Genomic DNA, 7006 nt, shown 5'->3' with positions numbered 1-7006 from the left:
TTGTTTAATGCAATCAACTTGTTCCTCTCCCTCGATAGAAGTGGTTGTGACATTATGTTATGACAAGGACGCATGCATGAAAAACCAATCTCAACACACGAGTGACGCTTCAGTCTCATCAGCTTTGCGTAGAACACCTCGCGAACATGAACAGTCAGTAATTATGTAAGAAAACCTTATCGCAGCACATCGTCCTGAGTGAAGTATAGAGAGTAAGAAGCTTTGTGCGCTGCATGTTTGTTTCATTCAGTCTGGCCACAGATGTAAAAACTCTGTCGTCTTCACCGACCGCCGTCTGTCTGACCGCGCTGCACGCTGGATGCAGCAGCATGTGTACCTCGTGTTTCCTGAGTGTTTTTCACGGAGTCGCCCCGCCCGCCCTGCAACAAAGACTCCATTCACTGAAGTCAGAAAGAAAATGTTAATATGTCTGAAGTTTATCAGATTAATTAAATGCAGGGAGAACGCAGCCAGCACCGAGCATGTACTCAGTTTAATAATGAGATGAGACGCATCAGATGTGTCGGATTGCTGATTGATTGATAATCACACTGCGATCGTTTGCAGAATTAATGGAGAAGTGAAACAAAGTGGTGACATCGGCCGATCGACGCATCGAGCTGAGTTAAAGTGTGTCGTCCACATTTGCTAAGCAGTATCCCAGGCTGCAGTATCTGTGGTTTGGTGTGGGTGGTGTGTTCTCAGTGACAGCAGAGGAGAGAGAGGAGGAGGAGGAGGCGCGATGACGGGGGGAGTGGTTGATTAGAAGAAGAAAGTCCATCATCAGCAGGAAAACTCCCAGACAATTGATTACTCTGTTGCTGCAGTGTGTGTGTGTGTGCGTGGTGCCATGGAAGCCAGCCACAGAGTGCCGGCTGTCTGTCGGGAGACGTTTCCTTCCAAAATGTAATCCATTAACCGACGGCTGACGTGAACGAGAGAGACAGCCGCTCCTGCTGAGCGTTTGCTGGATAAACGTAAGTTATTTACTCTGCTGTGGTTCTCTCTTCACACTTTGACCCATAATATTTGTTTTATTTCGAGAACTGTGTCTGAATCCAACAAAGAAAAACCTGCATGAATGTTGAACTGAGCACTCAAAATTAGATCTTCCAGCCTCAAACAGCTCTTTCATTTCTGCAGAGAACACTAACGAACTCTGCAAACTGGCTGCCGGTGTCTTTCCTCCTGGTCTCTCCAGCGTCGTCTCTCCTTCTCTAACAAGCCACAGTGAAAGCAAAGATATTTCCAAAAGATAATGCTGCTTAGCTGCGAGGAGTCTCCGTCTTCAGGCCGTTTTAGCAGGAGCAGATTGATGAAATATAAAATTAGAGCCCTGCCTCGCTGTCTGGCTTTATAGCTGCAGTAAACACAGAGCAGGCAGTGTCGAGGTGCTCGGAGGAACCTGTGAATCTCCACCAGCGCCAAGTTCCTCCCAGGAACAGACTTTCTCCGCCTAAAACAGGAAGAATAAAATCATAATTAAGTCCCTACGTGGATTAATTATTTGCCTTTATGCGTCACAGCAACAAGGAGTTAAATCTAATGTGTCGCCAGTCCAGTTGATTTAGCTCACACTGTTGCCGTCCGCCCGCAGACTTCATGGTTGATGGGTCTTTGACATGTTTCAGGTTCTGCACTCCCATGTATCTCAAGCTGTCAAACTGTCCTGTGAGACACTTGTACGACACGTAATTGCCGAGCTTTCACTCTCCTCGCCTTTTTTTTTTTGCTGCATGAGAAAGTGACAGGTCAAGACACAGAGGTACTTTTCAGTCGTGGTGAGCTTTTCTCGTTCTGGTTTTGAGGGATGAGAATGTGAGCGAGTCCTCGGTGAGTTTACATCTTGTGTTCCCCGTGATAATAGACGGCACGCACGGTTTGTACGAGCTCTGATCGTGTTAATCTGGCACACGTGAATGTTTAATTCATTCATTCACGTGTTTGACTTCCACGTCTGTCCCCAAATCCACAAACGTTGCAAAGCTGAAGCTTGAACACACTTTTCGTTGGCGTTGTGATTATTTCAGGATCTGATCTGTCACACTTATGTTGAGGAAAAACCTCTGACGTGTGGTCGCCAGACTGGAGCACGCTCTGAAGTCTCGTTATTTTAGTAGCTGCCCCTTTCTATAAAGCATCAGGTGACATTTTCCGGAACGTATTGTCAAAGCTTCCTCTCTCTCCTCCTTGTGTGAATTCTTTTAGATGTCGTGCCGTTTTACCCTTTTAGTTCTTTAACACGTAATAATGTCACTGAATTTGGCGACATTACAGTCGCACTCTTCCTCAGCATCAGTGTCACGCGGCGTGTTTTGCTCGACGGTAAATACGCGGCTGTTCCAGATGTTTGTGACACACCTGCCATCTCTCTGTTGCGGTGGTGTAAAGCCTCTGTGTATCCGGCACAGCGCTCCACGCCTCCCAGGCCGTATTGACCATTAAAGTTTATTATTATAGACAGAGGAGGTCTGACTGCTGCTCTTTAACCCGAGGGTACCACACACACACACTGAGTCTGTAGAAGAAGCCTTTACCCTCCCACCCCACGGGGAAATCAGCCTTGTTTCTTTATGTTTTGCCACTTCTAAAAGCTCAGCGTACAGACTGGAGGCTTAAACACACACACCACTGGGTTCATCAGATCAGACTTTGATATCGTCAAGGGTTTAGCCGGTTAACGCCGACAGCAGGGCGCCGTTTTAGATCTGAGAAGAGTGCAAAAGACGGAGCGGCTCCATCCTCGCCTCATGTTGTCGTTCCTGTGTGTTTGACTCTGACACCGTGTCAGATGCGCTGAACAGCTCTCTTCTCTCTCCTTCACATGGAAGTGAACAATAGATTCTTTCTCAGATTCCTGCAGTCTAATCGTGTTATGCAATCTCCCTCAGACCACAGTCGGTTAGACTCCCCTCCCATCACCTCTCTCTTCTTCACCTTGTCTCTCTCTAAACTGACGACTGACTAGGGAACGTGAGCGAATACAAAGTGCTTATGTGTGAGCCGATGGAAGAAAAGATCTTTGTTTTAAATTGTTAAAGGAGGCGTGCAGGCAGGAGTGATCGCGGTTTTTCTATCAGCGCCACTGCCACCGTTCTGGGTGACGCATCTTTCCCGTGGTAGAAGCAATAGACAAGTATAACGTGGACAAATCATCCGGGACGTCACCCCAGCCTTTTGTGAAGCTCAGTGTGGAGCGTGGTGGATCTGAATGAAGCCTGGCTGCTCAAACGAGCTTAATCACAAGCCTCTTATTAGTTGGCTCATCAACATTCTGTTATTAATTTGCACAATGAAGAGTATGTCCGAAAAGCTCCAAGCGACAATGCTGTTAACACGAGAGAGCAGCGATTCATCAGCTGTTGGTTAACTGATGCAGTAGGTTGAAAATTATGAAATTTCTGTGGCTGACTCATCAATTTATCGATTGTCGCCACCTAATTTCCACTTCCTGCTAGACTGGCATCAAGCTCTCTCAGTCCAGTGTGACACCATAAATTGTCACGAAGAGCTTCTTCTGACTCGTCCTTTTTATTTACGATCTGTCCGTTTTGGTGCCAGTGCGCCTCCTTCATCATCCACCGGAGTCACTCACCGCCACGCAATTATCCCATCCAAAACGTTGCTGCCGTTTAGTATTCAGATATTAAGAGATGATGTTTTTCTATCTGCAGTGGATTTGGTCACGGCCAGAAAAAACACTGTCAACTGTAAAAAATGCAGCAATGAGACGGCAGCTCTGTTACGTAAAACTGTAAATTTGATGATTTCCGCATTTAAATGTTGATTACACATATGAAACCGCAGTCATCGGAGAGATATTATCAGGTCAGTGCACAACTGCGGAGGAAACACAGAAAAGCATGAATCGGTTAAATCGGTTAAATCGATCGCTCGATTTAACCGATTCATGCTTTTATCATGCTAAAGTTTATGATTTCATCACCTTAAATGTTGATTAAAACAAAATGAAACCAGCAGATCATACGGGGAGATATTATCAAGGTCAGTGCGAACTGCGAGGAAAAAGCATGAATGGTTAAATCGGTTAAATCGAGCGACCGCTCGATTTAACCGATTTAACCGATTCATGCTTTTCCTCCGCATGTTAAATAAACTTGATTTCAGTTTGTTGAAGACTAACACTATCATCTTTAATCCAAAAGACGATCTGCACGATCAAACTACAGCTTGAAAGCTAATTTTGTGGTGTTTATCATTATTTTAGTCCTACACCGAGTTTTGTGTCATATCTGTATCAGTTGGTGAATTTTTTCTCTTTTCTCCTATTCTCCTCGTTCTGTCTCGTGTTCTTCACTATGGGCAGAAATAGCCGCATATTTCATTGCGTGTAAAAAATATGCATTTCTATGACCCATTAATCCGGGTTTACATTTCCACGCCCCGCGGGGGACGAATCATTTCACCGCTCCTCACAAGCAAACCTCAATAAATCACGGAGAGAGGGGCGGCGGAGAGGAGAGGAAATCTCTGAGAGCAGACGGAGGTAGTCGCAGCAACGGTTGCTGGGAGGGTTGCTGGTTCGAATCCAAGCGTCACAAGCTTCCTGAATCGCCTCGTGTGTTCTCGTGCAGCCTCTGGAGGCCTCTACAGTCGATTACATAAGCTGTTCACAGCAGAGTCCCTCTGTGTGAGGCTTGCAGTATCGCCGGCTCCCGGTGGGACAGAGAGCACATTACCCTGACAACATTACTCCGACCAGTCGAGCTTCCAGCAGCTTAGTGTCTTTTGATCAGTTTGATCGTTGAAGCTCAGAATGGTCTCATTTGTTGTGAATGAAGCGGTGGACAAAGATGGAAAGAGGCAGACAGCTCTCTATAATGCCACGTCTGTGTCTGCGAGCTGTCCTGCTTAATTGAATGCTGTAATACATGTTTTTTCTCCTTTCATTGCCCCGTCACTCATAATCCTCAGGAGTCAAAAGGCATTAATCAGCTGCTCGATGGTTTTAGCAGACGCTGCCTCCTGCGTTTTTCAAACAGCCGCTCGACATAGCTGCTGGGATTGCGTGACAAAACACAGAAATAGCTTTTTGCATCCGTCACAGCTGATGTGAATAACAGGACGCTCCTGAGATGGATGGCTGCAGATCACTGAGGGCCCCTGGTGGTTCATGGAGGTTAACCCTCTCTGCCGCAGAGCAGCCGCACGGGTAACGTGATTACAAAGAGCCGTAACGTTATCTGCACATGTAAAACACACAAGATGCACAACACACATATGATAGATGTGTCGGTTCATAACGGCGTGAAGTGCTCACAGATTACCTGGAACAAGCAGTTTATCTTAACTCCCAAAACCTGGGGTGATCACGTCAGAGGTAACGCAGTAATCGTGTTTAAATGACAATGATGAATACAGTTAAGAGGGCTTCGTAACAATGCTGCAGCTGAGCAGTGAGAGAAAACAACTAGTCTGTGAGGACACCTGCTGGACGCTACCAGGGATGCAAACCATTGTATGTAGGGTTGCAAAAATTCTGGGAAACTTTCCATGGGAATGAACTGGGGATTTACAAAATTGAAGCTTGGCCCTTTAACAGTGAACTTAAACGTTGTGGGAAAATATATTTTAGCGTAATCTCGACAAAAACAACCAGATTTCATGCAGGAACACTTGAATATCTGCTATCACACACACACACATCGCACTGCTGCCTGCGATGGGCTGTTGAGGCCACGCCCCCTTACCTGCACAGGTGTTCTGTACCTGGACCACACACACAGACTGTTGAAGACACACCATTTGATAATATTGTTCAATAAATAATTTTTGATAAAAGATAATTTTTCATTTCATTTTGCAAAACAAAATGTTTATAATTATGTTGGAGGATACAGTTTGTTAAATTTCCATTTTTCCATGGAGTTTCTGAACTGGAATTCCCAAAATTCCCCATCTTAACTTCCGATGAAAGCTTCCAGAAAGTTTATGGAATTTACCAGAAATGTTCCACCCCTTTGCAACCTCCTACCCTTTATTTCTTTTCTTAAAAAGTTTAGTCTCACCTAAATCACCCAACAAACAAAATGATTTGTCTTCAGGACTGTTAAACTGCTGTTTTCTTTTTGTGGTAATAAAATAAAGATTTCCCCTCAATAATTCAGAGAAAATGTTAAATCATCTCACATTTACGTCGTCCTGTAGTTAACAAAAAAGCCTGTTGATTTCAGGATGTTTAGTGCATCTTATGGCAAATGATTCATCATCCAATGATACTCATTCAAAAAATGCAGTTTTACACATAATTAATCATGAAACAGAGTCTAATAAAGTAATCTAGTGTTTTTATATCCGAGCAGCTTCTCCTGCAGCGCCTGCCTGCCTTTAGGTGCCGCTGTTGTCCTTTAACACAGAGAAGCATCAATGTTTACAGAAGCTCCTCTGAAGAGTGTTCATTTTGTCATTGTTTCTTTTCATTTCAGGAATATCTGGTTTGATCAGAAACAAATACTAATCCCGTCAAGTATATTCATCCTTGGAGAGGATAAAAACCATCTCCGCTCCACCGTCCTCATAATAAACATATTTTTGAGGATCTTCAGAGTGAGATATCATGTCAACAATATAAACCACAGAGAAGTGGTACACGTCAAATGAAGCCGAGAGTCTGAAGATTCATTTGAGCTCATAAATATAATAATAAAATTGTGTGTTATGTCGGTACCTATTCAAATTTTGAAAGTAACCTTCTGAGCCACACTAAGAGAAGTGTATGATGGTCATTTCCACGCTTTATTATGTCCTGTAATTGTCGCAGCGTTTTGGTTATTTGGTGATTGAATGGTGAGTCCTTCCTTCTGGAAAATATTGTCAATATACATTGACTCATCTGTCTTTCTGGACGCCCTCTGTCCCCAGTTTGTGGTTGTAAAGTTTCACGAGGCTGTGTATATCCTCGCGGTCACCGCGGGTCATTTTTACAGGAAGTAGAGTTTGAAAAGATGATCTCACTACAGTGAAATGGCAACACCGGCTCGCTTAA

This window comes from Larimichthys crocea, chromosome XIX, assembly GCF_000972845.2.
Source record: "Larimichthys crocea isolate SSNF chromosome XIX, L_crocea_2.0, whole genome shotgun sequence".
In the NCBI taxonomy this organism is placed as follows: Eukaryota; Metazoa; Chordata; class Actinopteri; family Sciaenidae; genus Larimichthys; species Larimichthys crocea.
The sequence above is the reverse complement of the archived record's forward strand: the minus strand, read 5'-3'. Positions refer to the sequence as shown.